Source organism: Palaemon carinicauda, chromosome 20 (assembly GCF_036898095.1).
Source record: "Palaemon carinicauda isolate YSFRI2023 chromosome 20, ASM3689809v2, whole genome shotgun sequence".
NCBI classification, from domain to species: domain Eukaryota; kingdom Metazoa; phylum Arthropoda; class Malacostraca; order Decapoda; family Palaemonidae; genus Palaemon; species Palaemon carinicauda.
The window spans coordinates 121,327,292-121,342,291 of NC_090744.1; positions in this window are offsets into that span (position 1 = coordinate 121,327,292).

Here is a 15,000-nt window from a genome sequence, read left to right on the forward strand (position 1 = left end):
GAAAAGTTGATTTAGTAATAGTGAAGTAACGTCAATGAAACACTCATTATTCGATTCTAAAGTTTGAAAAATAAATATTGTGTTTATTAATTGAAGTTATAAAAAGAGAAAGATCAATTCACAGAATTATACCCTGTTATTAATTGAACCTGCAGCATATAATCAAAAGTTTCATGAAATATTATGGCTTTCATAGATCCATTTTCAAAATTTAACTGATTTTAATCCTTTATATTGTCAAGTTAATTTATTTTTATATTATTTATATTTATATTATATTTAATTTGTTTTCATATTCCTAAAAGGGCCGATAGCAGGATGGCAAGTAGTCTGAAATGTGGCGCCCTCACACACACACACACACACACATATATATATATATATACATACATATATATATATTTATACATATTTATACATATTTATGCATATACATATATTATACATGTATATATATATATATATATATATATATGTATTTGCTGATCATGTGAAAATAAGTATAACCATTGTTTTACTTCCATTCACAATTCTGTTTTATTTTCACATTGTTCTATTCACAAGTTTTTTTTTTTTTTTTAAACTTATTTAGTACATAGTCAAAAAATATAATCAAGATATTTTTCCTGTTTAATTATATACCAATTTTCTTAAATTGTTCAATGAAATTAGTAATTTTTACTTTCTTACACAGAACCTATTCATACGACAAATCAGTATTGTATACAAGTTCTGGGTAATCAATCAAAATATCACCAATAAAAATATTGTATAAAGTTAAGCCTTCAATGAATTTGTGTGAATGAATTAGATTAATTCAGTATTTTCTTGCTCATAATAGCCACATTGTTATTAAAAAAAAAAAAATATGACGGAAAAAATCAGGCTCACAAAGATCTAACTATTAAATATTAACACAAAACTAATTCAAGCGCTAATAAAAGAAATGCTCAATGATTCATAATTTCAGAATAAAATGTAGTTGCCAAACGAGGTTTTCATATTTGAATTACTAATCAAGAAATATTTTATTCCTGATTGTCATAATAAAAAAAATGCTAGGTACATATGTTCCTAAAACTATTCGTGTATATTTTCGTTTAAACAATTTGAGACCAGTAACGATATGTAATGGGAAAGGAGCTTTGTTTCACTCAGCAGACCTAAATATCACAGCTTGAACGAAATATTTCGAAATTGACGATCATAACTTGCACTGATAAATTTTGGACCGACTGTACATTAATCCTTTAGTATCATTACGCCAAGAGAAAATAAAAGTATGTATGTACCCGTGAACGGACAATTGCCATTGATATATTATTATTGAATGGTTTTCTATCTGTTTTTTAATTGGTCATTGCTTTCTTTTTATGTTTGATAAGATGGATAGCCTTTGCTTAAACTCTGTTAAGAACATATTAAATAGAGGAAAAATAGGTAAATCAAATTTATCGAAAATAGTTTAAGAAAAATTTATTTACAAAGCACATCTATAACACTTTTAGCATACTTTAAAAAATATGTACATTATAACCAATAGATCTAAGAAAGGTGATTTTATCGTCAGGATTACAGCGGTTGATTATCTGCTTTAAACTCTTGTTGATCTTCTTATATTTTGTGTTTATAGGTCTCTCATCTCCTCTTTCCATTTGAATCACTTTTGTTTGCGACAAAACTTCCTCTTTCATGAGACGATCTATAAGTTTCCAAATATGAGGGTGTTGTTCAGCATTATTTGATAAAGCACTGTGGAATCCTTCGAGACTGTTGTTCGTTCGTGGCATACACATTTGAGTTCTTACGTGCATGTTCCAAATCGAAATTAGAAATAATGGACTGGCTCTTCTACGGTTTCCGTCTCTTCCTTTCATCACTCCTATGTAAGTAACTTCAAAATAAGCTGCCCAGTTTCTATACCTCCTTAAATGATCAAACCCAACTTCAGTAGCAAATATCAGAATATGATTATGGTCTTCAGCTCCCGAATCATACTGCAAAAACATTTCTCTAGATGAAAGATGTTGAAAATTTGTTGGAATGCAAAAACCGATCCTTTCCCTAGGGATTGCTGGAGCACTTATAGTTTGTTGTCTCCATCGACGAACATTTGTACTTAGATGCTGGATGTTTTGCACTTCAGCCCATGAGCAGGTATCCAATGTCGAAAAGCAGCTTGCAACTAATGATCTTGTGGTGGAATTATTCGATGCAACATCATCTTTTAACTTTGCAACAGCACTCTTAGCATCAACAGTACTTTTAGATGCTTCATGATTATGTTCGTCGGTAGTTTTTATCAACTCGTACTTTTCTGATTTTGATGCTGTGTGCACTCTAGCTTTACACGAGTTTTGTTTTCTCTTTGCACATTCCCAGTAGATTATGGACTTATCGCTATTAGATCCATTTTTATGGTACATATACTGTAGAGCATCAACGAGAATATCTTTGCCACGCTCACTTTTGATGGTAAAAATCATTTAAAAGGCCTGAAGTATACAAATAAAAATGTTCACTACTGAAGTTTGGAAGTAAATAATACAGAAAGAAATATTTACAAAAATTTCTAATCAAGGAAATCGCCTAGGACCGAAAATAATTGTTAAGCATGGAAATTGTCCGGCTGGTAATTGTCCCACTGGCAATTATCCGCATGGCACTGAAACTGGCAATTATCCGAATGGCAATTGTCCGGCTGGCTATTGTCCTCCTGGCAATTGTCCTAGAACCATTTTATGATGACTAAAATATTTTGGAAATAGTATCAAAGGTTATCGTTTATTTATTTATTCTAAACCAGGTTATTGAAAGCAATGGACATTGGATATTGCCGTAAGTTTTTTAGACAATCTAATACAGATGAAAATGTTCTCTCTATCAGTTTCTATCTATACTTATTCTCAATTACGGATGACATAATCATATAAAGTGAAAATGTCAGTTAAACTCAACATTCTCCACATTCACATAACATGTTAAAATAAGAACTATGGATTCATATCCACCTATAATCTGTCAACCGAAAAAAACTGCTCACAATGTAGAACAGGAAATAAAAGGAATTTAAACCACATCCTTTCACACAAGAAATTAAATTGATACTCGAATTGTAAAAGAAAACACACAACATAGACTGGCAAATACACATCTACAACAAGGGTAATCAGTGTGCCTTTATTATTATTATTATTATTATTATTATTATTATTATTATTATTATTACTGGCTAAGCTACAACACTAGTTGGTAAAGCAGGATGCTATAAGCCCAGGGGCTCCAACAGGGAAAATACCCCAGTGAGGAAAGGAAAGAAGGAAAAATAAAATTTTTAAGAGTGACAACATTGAAATGAATATCTCCTATATAAACATTAACTATTTTAACAAAACAAGAGGAAGAGAAACAAGACAGAACAGATCTAAAACGATGTTCGATATTGGAGGTCATCAACTCACTTAACCCTGACATCATCATCATCATGAAATTGAGCTTGAAATATGCTTCCCACTTCATACCCAATAACCTCCTACTTCTGTACTTTCTCCCATCGCCCCTATTACCTTAATGGCTACGTTTTTAGGGATTGTTTGTTTTTTTCGCTGGCGACCCTCACGTCCCTTATTTCCGTAATGGCTTCTTTTAGTGGGAATGGCTTGACATTCCAACGGTGGCTGCTATCCCCTATTACCTTGATGGGTCCTATTTCAAGGATACATTCAGGATACGGTAAAGGTGTCAACGAAGGCTGCGACTGAGTGCAGCCCAAGATTTTTAACATGCTACGCATAAAAGAATGAACTTTCCGCCTTCCTGGCTCACTTCACTCGGAAATAAACATTATCTCATTGCTCCTCTGTTCTGGCAAACGGCAGTTGTATGTGCTGCGCATGCCAGCCGCGTGGGTCACTATTAAAGTATTATAATTACCTATAAAGTTTCATTAATATTAATTTTTGTTTATACGTGAAACAACTGAGAGGTGACGGTCATTCGGGATACTTGTGGGTGGAGGATGTTAAAGATTATGGGCTGCAGACAGTCACTATTAAAGTATTATAATTACCTACAATGTTTCATTATTAACAACTTAGAGAAGGTGAAGGTCATTTAGGATACTTGTGGGTGGAGGATGTTAAAGATTTTGGGCTGCACAGTCTCATCCACTAGTACAATCGAGAGGAGGTACCAAAGTATTTGAAGGTGGTTTGGCCACATGTCGAGATTGAGAGACCATTGCATCAGTATTTGAGTAATGAAAAAATTAAAGATTAAGATTGGATATTAAGGTAGAGGAAAAGGAAACGTATCCTTAATATACCAAACATAGATCTGGCAAATATAGTTTATTTGATTGGCAAAGACATTCCGGAGAAGTTTATGCCTAATGGATGACTACCACTAAATAATGTGTCTGGTGTTTAAGATTATCTGTAAAAAGATATTCTTCCTTATTTTGCCAGTGACACAATGAAGAATTCAGAGAGTGTAGGTTTACCACTTTTTTTTCTAGACATACACTCAAGGGAAGACCAGTGTATATATATATATATATATATATATATATATATACATACATATACATATACATATACATATACACACACATATATATACACATACATATGCATATACATACTGTATATATATATATATATATATATATATATATATATATATATATATGATAAATGTGAATATGTACGTGTATATATACATATAAATATACATATATATATTATATATGTATATATATGATATATATATATATGTATGTATGTATGTATGTATGTATGTATACAAGCTTTATGTCTAGCTCAACTGCTAAAATTACCAACTGTATTTTCCAGCATCTTTATGTCTAGCTCAACTTATAAAACGATCAACTGTCATTTTCATGTATCTTTTTCACTTACCATAATAGCAAACATTTAATATTTAATATATATCTTAAACTTGGAGTCTAGTTTAGTTCCAGGATAACATTTCCTCTTTCCAGCGGCTTTTCATTCACACGAACTGTTTCCAGAGACTGACAACTTCCTCTCGCATCTTCTGTTTTCTTCAAATAGGCAGACCCATTCATCATTCATTATTCCTGAATTAGAATAATACCCGGGACTCGAGGAGACTAACTTTTCCTGAAAAAAGGAATTCGTTTTCTGTCATTCTCTCCCAAGTTGTCTCATTTGGGAAATGATGAATTTCGACCAACCTCCTTATGAGTCCTTCTGCCCCCCCCCCCTCACCCCATCATCCTCTCCCTCCCCATTATCTCTCTCTCTCTCTCTCTCTCTCTCTCTCTCTCTCTCTCATTGTATATATATTTATGTGGCTATGTACTATATATATATATATATATATATATATATATATATATATATAATAGAGTATGTGTGACGCTATATATATTATATATATATATATATTTATATATATATATATATATATATATATATATATATATACATATATATGTATATTTTTGTGTGTATGCGCGCGTGTGTGCAGTATTTATGCACTGAATGAAATAAAAGTCTAAAACTGCTAAGGTGTTCTGTTTGTATATTACATGTGTATTAAGAATAATTGTCAAGGTGTGAAATGTGCAAATAAATAAAAGTGTTAAAGTAGTTATTGTATTTAAAATGATGGATAACCGTATTCCGAGATTGTTTGGTCTTGTAAAAAGAATAGACGAAAATAAATGAAAGAACTGCAAGTATAGTTCTGAAGTGATATGAGGTACGAGGGGAAGAAGGTCTAAAACCTTCCGATAGATGGCGTTAATGAAGCGAGAAATCAGCTAGAGTAAAGCTAGCTGAAGATAGGGGTTAATGTCTGTGTGTGCTTACGGTTTTGACGTGTTACTGATGAGCCTTCTGATAAGTAGATAGGAGGACCCAAGGTCTATATATAGACATTGGGGGGACCAATGTTCTGGAATTTGACTTTGTAATTCGGGTGATGGAAACTTTGCTAAATTGTTTAATGTTTATCTTTGGAGTGATCTCGTGTTTAAGAAAACCGGTAAATGTTGGAATAATAAGAATAGATATTTACTCATAAATCTGTTAATAATGCATTTCTGCATATATATATATATATATATATATATATATATATATATATATATATATATATATATATATATATATATATACGTGACCTGAGGAATTTCAACAACTTTAATGGGTACAAGGATCATCAGAATTTAGTTTTCCTTTCAAATAAAATTTGGTTAGGTAGATTACCCTATTTCACCTAATAATATAATGCTGCAAAAGACCGTTAGAGTCTGTCATACTACATTAATAGAACGTGATAAAAGACAACTACAGCCTAACATACAACCGAAACATAAGACGCCCACAAAAAAAAAAAAAAAAATAGATGGAAGCAGAACGAGAATTCTCAGATGACTACAAAAGTTGGGTCACGCAATGTTGCATTATTAGGCATTTGCCCCGAGTAATATCCTGAGATACGTCAACTAAGAACGGGCTCCAATCCGGTATTGATTAATCGACTTACTGTGGCTGCAAGAAATGAGATACATGTAAAAGACTTCTTTGTCTAATAGAGGGAAATGAATTATTATATATGAAGACTCCAATGACCAATAGAGGGAAATTAATTATTTTATTTGATGATTCCAATGACTAATAGAGGGAAATTGATTATTCTATTTAAAGACTCTACAACTACTAATAGAGGGAAATTAATGATTCTATGTAAAGACTCCAATGACTAATAGAAGGAAATTAAGGATTCTATGAATGACTAATAGAGGGAATGAATGATTCTATCTAAAGACTTCAGTGACTAATAGAGGGAAATTAATCATCTTATTTGAAGATTCCAATAACTCATAGAGGGAAATGACTTTTTTTTTTGGGGGGGGGGGAAGATTCTAATAACTAATAGAGGGAAAGGAATGATTATATTTAAAGACTCCAATGACTAATAGAGGGAAATTAATGATTCTATTTAATAATTCCAATGACTAATAGAAGGAAATAATGATTCTATTCAAAGATTCCTATGACTAATAGAGGGAAATTATTGATTCTATTCAAAGACTACAATGACTAATAGAGAGGAAATTAATAATTCTATTTAAAGATTCCAATGGCTAATAGAGGGAAATTAATGATTCTATTTAATGATCCCAATGACTAATAGAGGGAAGTTAATTATTCTATGTAAAGACTCCAATGACTAATAGTGGGAAATTAATGATTCTATTTAAAGACTCCAATGACTAATAGAGGGAAATGAATAGATGTATCTAAAGCTTTCAATCACCACTAGATGCACTCCAATGGTTAATATAAGCAAATTAAAAACTCCAATGAGCAATATAAGCAATTATAGACTCCAATGATTAATAGTGGAAAACTGAAGACTTCGATGGCTAATAGAAGCAAATTAAATATTTCAGTGATTAATTGAAACAGATGAAGCAATTCTGTGGCTAATGAACATAAATTAAGGATTCCAATAACTAAAAGAGGCAAAGGGATATGAAATTGATAATGATAAATAGCGTGAAATGAAGGAATTTAAAGACTATGGAAATAAAATGAATGGATGTTAAAAGAGACAAATGAATAGCTTTAATTACTAATAAATGTATATTAAAGACAGGATAGGCAATAGAGACAAATGAAGCACTCTAATGTCAAAAATAAGGAAATGCAGGATTCAATTGACAGGCCGATGTGAATGTAGAATGTGAAATAACAGTTTTAGGAAACTGAAGGACAGTGACTAATAGAGAGTTATTCTGAATTTCACATTGAACAAAGAAAGAAATATTAAAAGTATAACAAAGTTATTTTGATGGAAAAAATATTTTTGCTGATGCAGTGAAAAACGTTGTCAGTGGTTAATATTTTGGTGTTGGCTCGATGTTAAAATGAACTTGAAAAATATTTACATTATCTACATTTTTTTTTTAATTTATTATTTTTTTTTTTTATTTATTTCAACTAGGACCCGAAAATAGAAAATCATAAAGGGAATATGTATTCATCTGCAATTACATTAACATGTCAATCGAATGTTCGAGGAGTGACAAAAATTTTGGGTTTTAAATCCTTATCCCTTGACGGACGTCCATCAAATAAGAATATAAGTCATTTTGAATTACATAAATTCTGCTGTCATTTATAATACAAAATGTTTCGATTTCCCTTTCATTCGAGTCTGTATTGAGGGTGTCATAGTCACAGAAGAAAATATAATATATGATGATGATGATGATGATATTATTATTATTATTATTATTATTATTATTATTATTGTTATTTTTATTAGTATTACTAGTATTATTGTTATTATTTTGTTATTACTATTATTATTATTATTATTATTATTGATACTATTGTTTTTATTATAATAATAATAATAATATTATTATTATTATTATTATTATTATTGTTGATTTTATTATTATAAACTAGGCTACAGCACTAGTTAGAAAAGCAAGGATGCTATAAGCCCAAAGGCTACAAACAGGGAAAAATAGTCCAGTGAGGAAATGAAATAAAGAACTGAATAAACAACAAGACAATTAATGAACAAATAAGATTAATATATTTTAAGAATGATAACAACATTAAAATAGACCTTTCATTTATAAAATATAAAAAACATGAAAAAAGAGGAAGAGAAATAAGACAGAATATTGTGGCTCAAGTGTACCCTGAAGCAAGATTAATGTCATGAAGTTACCATCATCACTTATTTCCTCACTTAATCGACGACATTTGTAATTATTTCCGTGTTCTTTCTCCCATATAGCCTTTCTCTTTTAATTCCTGTTCTTTTTTGTGTTCCTTAGGCCTAAAACTCAAGAGGCCTCCTGGATGCTAGCCCCATCAGAATTCCAGCCATAAAAAACATGTTTAATTCTATATAAAAGTGACCATAAAACACTATCCTTTTTAGATCTAACAACACTGCGGTTCTCTTTATAAACCAAAATGCCCTTGAGTCCAATTCAAAGGTCCGATCGACCGCAATCAAGATGGGATCTAGAATTTATATCTCATCCACTTGTATTTAATAATGCCAATTTCGCTGATATATTGGCAGGGGTTAAATGGCTGGAGTGACTTCAGTGACGTTGCAAAGGGAAAGACTTTGGAAAATGCGATTAGAAAACGGAGGGAATACTAAGAAGAGCTCAAAATAGACTGGATAATTAAAGGTGTCCAGAAGTAGTCAATTCATGTTTCCACCATGATCAGTAAAGGTGCACTAGTTATGGCCACCCATACTAGGCTGGTTTGCTGTGAGCTATCACACGAGAAACTCCCATCATCACCAACCCGCGGTTTTCTAACGTGGTGATGAAAACTGGCCAAATCCAAAAGGAGTACCAAATAGACTGGGTATTTAAATGCCTCCAGAAGCATTCTATTCATGTTTTCACCATGATCAGGAAAGCTGTACTAGTTAGAGCCACCGATAATAAGTTGGTTTGCTATGAGCTATCGCACGATAAACTCCCACCATTACCAATCCGCTGTTGGCCAGTTTGGTGTTGAAAACTAGCCAAATAAAAAAGGAGCACCAAATAGACTGGGTAATCAAAAGTCTCCAAAAGTAGTCAATTCATATTTTCACCATGATCAGCAAAGCTTCACTAGTTATGGCCACCCGTACTAGGTTGGTTTGCTGTGAGCTATCGCACAAAAAGCTCACTGGTCAACGTGGTGATGAAAACTGGCCAAATCCAAAACATGAATATGAACATGTCTGGGACCTTTGTCCTGCACCAGACTAGAAATGGTGACATTTGTTGTTGCATCACATGTTAAAAAGTGATATCTAGGTTTAGATACTTTTCTTATAGAAAAACAAAAAGTATGCACCGTATAAAGGCTGAGATGCCAGGTATCTGGAAGAGCCACGTGTAATTCCAGATATTTTTAAAGTCTCTCTCTCTCTCTCTCTCTCTCTCTCTCTCTCTCTCTCTATATATATATATATATATGTATATGTATATATATATATATATATATATATATATATATATATATATATATATATGTATATACACATACACACACTCACACATAATTTACGTATATTCGAACAAAAGATACACGGATAGAATAAGTCATTAAAAGTCAGACAGGTAAATAGATAGCTAGATATGTAAAGCTGTAAGTTCCCTTGTTTACTGGAAGTAAACGTAGACCTTCCTTAACAATGTTTATCTTCTGCATAAGAAATCTTACCTGGAAAGTCCTTGCTATTTATTTGTTTGGTCTCCATACAAAAATGGATAAAAATCATGTCCGCATACAAGACAAACTTGAGTTTTCTAAGAATATATCTTCAAGCATTGTTCTACCTTCGGTGAAGTACACAATACATAAGGAAGGAAACAACAATAATGTCACTGTTCATATTGACTACACACAAAGATATAATGAAGAATTTGCTATGATTACAAAAGTATGAATAATCATCTTATATTCAGCTTCAGAAAAGAGAATGTTTGGATTGGTGTAGTATTTCGTACAGCTGAATAATTATTTGCACCGGCCAGTTTAGTTGAGTCCTGCGTTATTATGGAATTCCTCTTAGATATGTGAATTTGATTAAATCTGTTCATGAGCATAGCAAGTGCAAGGTTAATGTTAATGCAGTCTTATCAAATGAAATTCCAGTGAACCGCGGAGTTTTTTAGGGGAATGTGTTGTCACCTATGTTGTTTATCCTCCTCATTGATTTTGTATTGCATTGAACAGTCGGAGATGGTGGAGAAGGATTAGACTGGATTGGTGATAGGAAATTATCATACGTAGAGTATGGTGATAATGCTGTCCTTTTTAGCACAACACCACATAATTTGCCTGGCTAATTTACCAGAATGCATGAAATATCACACGAGGTTGTCCTCAAGATAAATTGAAAAAAGACAGATGAGAACGGAGTATGCAATGAAAGATGAAATATCATTTGAAGGAGAAAGGATTAATGAGGTAGAATCATTAAAACATTTAGGAACTAAAACTCTACAATACAGTATCTTAAGAACTAGGGTGAAAAATTGAAAAAAGCCAATCAGAGAATGGCTAGATTAAGTAAAACTTGGAAAACAAATCCCCTGAAATTACATATAAAAAAATCATACTATATATCAATTTAGTGAGATCGGTGTTACTATATGAACATGAGTCATGGTATGACAGTGAAACAATCTCCAATAGATTTGAGAACAAAGTCCTCAGAAGGATATTGGGAGTTAATGGCAGGACAGGATTAGAAGTGAAACTATAAGAGAGATTACTCGAGTGCCATATGTGGACGAGATCATGATGAGGGGTAGATGGAGATGGTTAGGGCATGCTCGTCGCACTACCCATGAGAGTTTAGTTCACCAAACGTTCATTTGGGTCACACAAGGCACTAGAAGACTTGGATGACCAAGGCCTACACGTAGCTGAGGACTATGAAGCGTGAAGTAGGAGATGATAAGTGGAGAAGTATTGAATTAAGAGCTCAAGATAGAGACGACTGGCGAAATCTAACTGAGGCCCTTTGCGTCAATAGGAGTAGGAGATGATGATGATGATGATTTAATAATTAGGCTATTGAGCCTCCTTTAAATGATAATGATTAGACTAAAATAAAAACTTTTTTTTTTCAGAAAAATCCCATTATTATTATTATTATTATTATTATTATTATTATTATTATTATTAGCTAAGTTGCAACCCTAGTTGAAAAGCTGGATGCTATTAGCCCAAGGGCTAAAACAGGTAAAAATAGTCCAGAGAGTAATGGAAATAAATGAACTACAAGAGAAGTAACGAATATTTAAATAAATTAGTTTAAGAGCAGTAACAACGTTAAAACAAATCTTTAAAAGAAATAATGCAACCGGAAATAATAATGTCGTTCTCATCATTTGTACAATTTATACAATAAGAGATTATTAGATCTATAACGAATACATTTGTTGCGCATATTATTTTGCAAACCGCACTTTTAAAATGGGCAATTATTTACGAATTCCAATAGCATTATATGGATGAGTGATTTTTCCATTCATGTGATATTATTAGAACGAATTCTTGCCAAAAGGAAGAGAGTTTATGAATTGATATTTAATCATATTTCGATAATTGCGAATTCAATTTTTCCTTGTGGATTCATTATAGATATATCGTATTCAGCCAGGTGTATTAAAACTTATAAGTGAGTTGTATTATTATTATTATTATTATTATTATTATTATTATTATTATTATTATCATTAATGTTATTATTATTGTTGTTATTATTATTATTATTACTACTACTACTACTACTACTACTACTACTACTACTACTACTTGTTATTATTATTATTATTATTATTATTATTATTACCTGCTAAGCTACAACCCTAGTTGGAAAAGCAGGATGCTATAAGGCCAGGGGGACCAACAGGGAAAATAGCCCAATATATTTTTCTCTACAGCACTTCGTAAAATGAATGTTCAACGACTTTGTTTTACAGTTTCTCTTTCGCTAAACACAGTGGCATCTGTTACAATATACAGCTGTCAGGGTTTTCCTTACATTTCCGGGAAGTGTACCGGAATTAATGAAGCCAACTGTACATGGCCTTAGGCAGTAGTATAATCTACAACGTTATCTATGTGAATTGGCCTTAGACTTACCATTATTTCTCAACTTAATGTAACATATGATTATTATCATTATTCTAGTAAATTCCTATACATCTTTGATTAAATATTGTATTATATGATGGTTAGCTTTTAAATATCAGATGTATGTTGGACAAAATATTTGCATATTAATCTCATGTACCAATGTATGGTTTGTATGTTATTTTGTCGATAAATTCTAAATCTAAATTTGATGTTAAGTTAAAATGTTTGAATTCTCTCTCTCTCTCTCTCTCTCTCTCTCTCTCTCTCTCTCTCTCTCTCGCCCTTTGGCGCATGTTGGAGAAGAATGTTTGTTAAACATTTTCCCGTTTCTGTGCCTTTTGATATTTAGAATTTCCTGTTTGTTTCGTTCGGGCATAAAATTTAACGAGAGCTTTCAGATTCTAAAATTCTAATTTCATCGAAATCCATAGTTTCGTAATTCACCTTTGTCATAATTAATTGTTTTGTGGCTTCTAAAAATGAACCTAAATTACAATACTATTTGCAAATATTTCCCCCCCCCCATTTAAAATCATCTTTCCATCTTTATTTAGACTTAATTAGCTATTCCCATGTCTCAGCACACTATCAGCTTTCATAAAAAAAGAAAAAAAATAACAATTACCTCTTCACATATCATTTTGCTCTGAATGTATTCAGTGATCAGTATGTGAAATTGGATATAACAGATTCCCCGTGAAAGAAAGAGTAAATAAAAGAAAAATAATTAGATCAGATGTTTTAAACGTATCGAAAGCCTTATTATCAATTTCCATGAACATGAAAAGCCCCAGGAATGAAAATAAAACGGTTCGAGGAAGTTTCCTTCCTTAGCGAGTTTTAATGAATCGAAATTTATTCTTTCCTTCTAGTAATGAGTTTTAACGAATCAAAATTTATTCTTTCCATCTATTAATGAGTTTTAACGAATCAAAATTTATTCTTTCCTTCAATTAATAACGAATCAAAATTTATTCTTTCCATCTATTAATGAGTTTTAACGAATCAAAATTTATTCTTTCCTTCAAATAATGAGTTTTAACGAATCAAAATTGATTCTTTCCTTCAATTAATAACGAATCAAAATTTATTCTTTCCTTCAATTAATGCGTTTTAACGAATCAAAATTTTTTCTTTCCTTCAATTTTAATGATTTTTAACAAATCGGAATTTATTGTTTCCTTCCTACTCACTGTTCTGCAATATTGACTTCATTATCGTTAATATCATTTACTTTCTGATCCCTCGTTATAATTTCGTATATAAACAATTTTAGATTGAAACTCAATATGAAAAGCTGGGAGCTTTTTCAGGAATTCTGATAGAGGGTAAAGTATTTTTGGACCTTTACGCAAACCATATCATATGATTTCAAACAAATTTTAACAAATTGTTGAAAACAGTTTTACAAAGATATATAACATATGAAGAGTTAAAATATATCCGTATGAATTGACATTGTTATTATTATTATTGTCATTATTTGCTAAGCCACAACCTTAGTTGGAAAAGCAGGATGCTATAAGCCTAGGGGCTCCAACAGGGAAAATAGCCCAGTGAGGAAAGGAAACAAGGAAAATTAAAATATTTTAAGAACAGTAATAACATTAGGATATGAACTTGAAGTTTAGAAATAAATAAAGGATACGAATTTTTAATGTTGAGAAGGCTGACATAAATCTCTTTTCATAGTTTATATATAAAAGATCTATTTTAATATTGTTAATAATCGTTTGTTCATTACGTGTCTTTTAGTTTATTTCCTTATTTCCTTTCCTCACTGGGCTATTTTTCCCTTGTTGGAGCACTTGGGCTTATAGCATCCTGCTTTTTCAACTAGGGTTTTAGCTTAGCTAATGATAATAATAATGATAATAATAATAATAATGATAATAATAATAATGAATTGATATCTCGAAAAATCTATTACATGCTGCATTGGATATAAAAAATACAGGGGGAAATATTGTGTTGTCGTGTATTTGTTATTCCGCGTATTTGTAGCTTAGCTAATGATAATAATAATAATAATAATAATAATAATAATAATAATGATAATGAATTGTCATCTCGAAAAATCTATTACATGCTGCATTGTATATGCAAAATACAGGGGGAAATATTGCGCTGTCGCTTACTTGTTATTCCATACAATTACGGGAGAAAAAAAAAAAGACTAAAAATTTGAGTATTTTTCTCACAGTTACACATAATATATAAATGTTATTAATTTCTAATTCCTTCGAGATTTTGAGAATCACATTTAGTTCCCTGCATCAACAATCAAATTTCGAAGTTTAGTATATAACTCGAC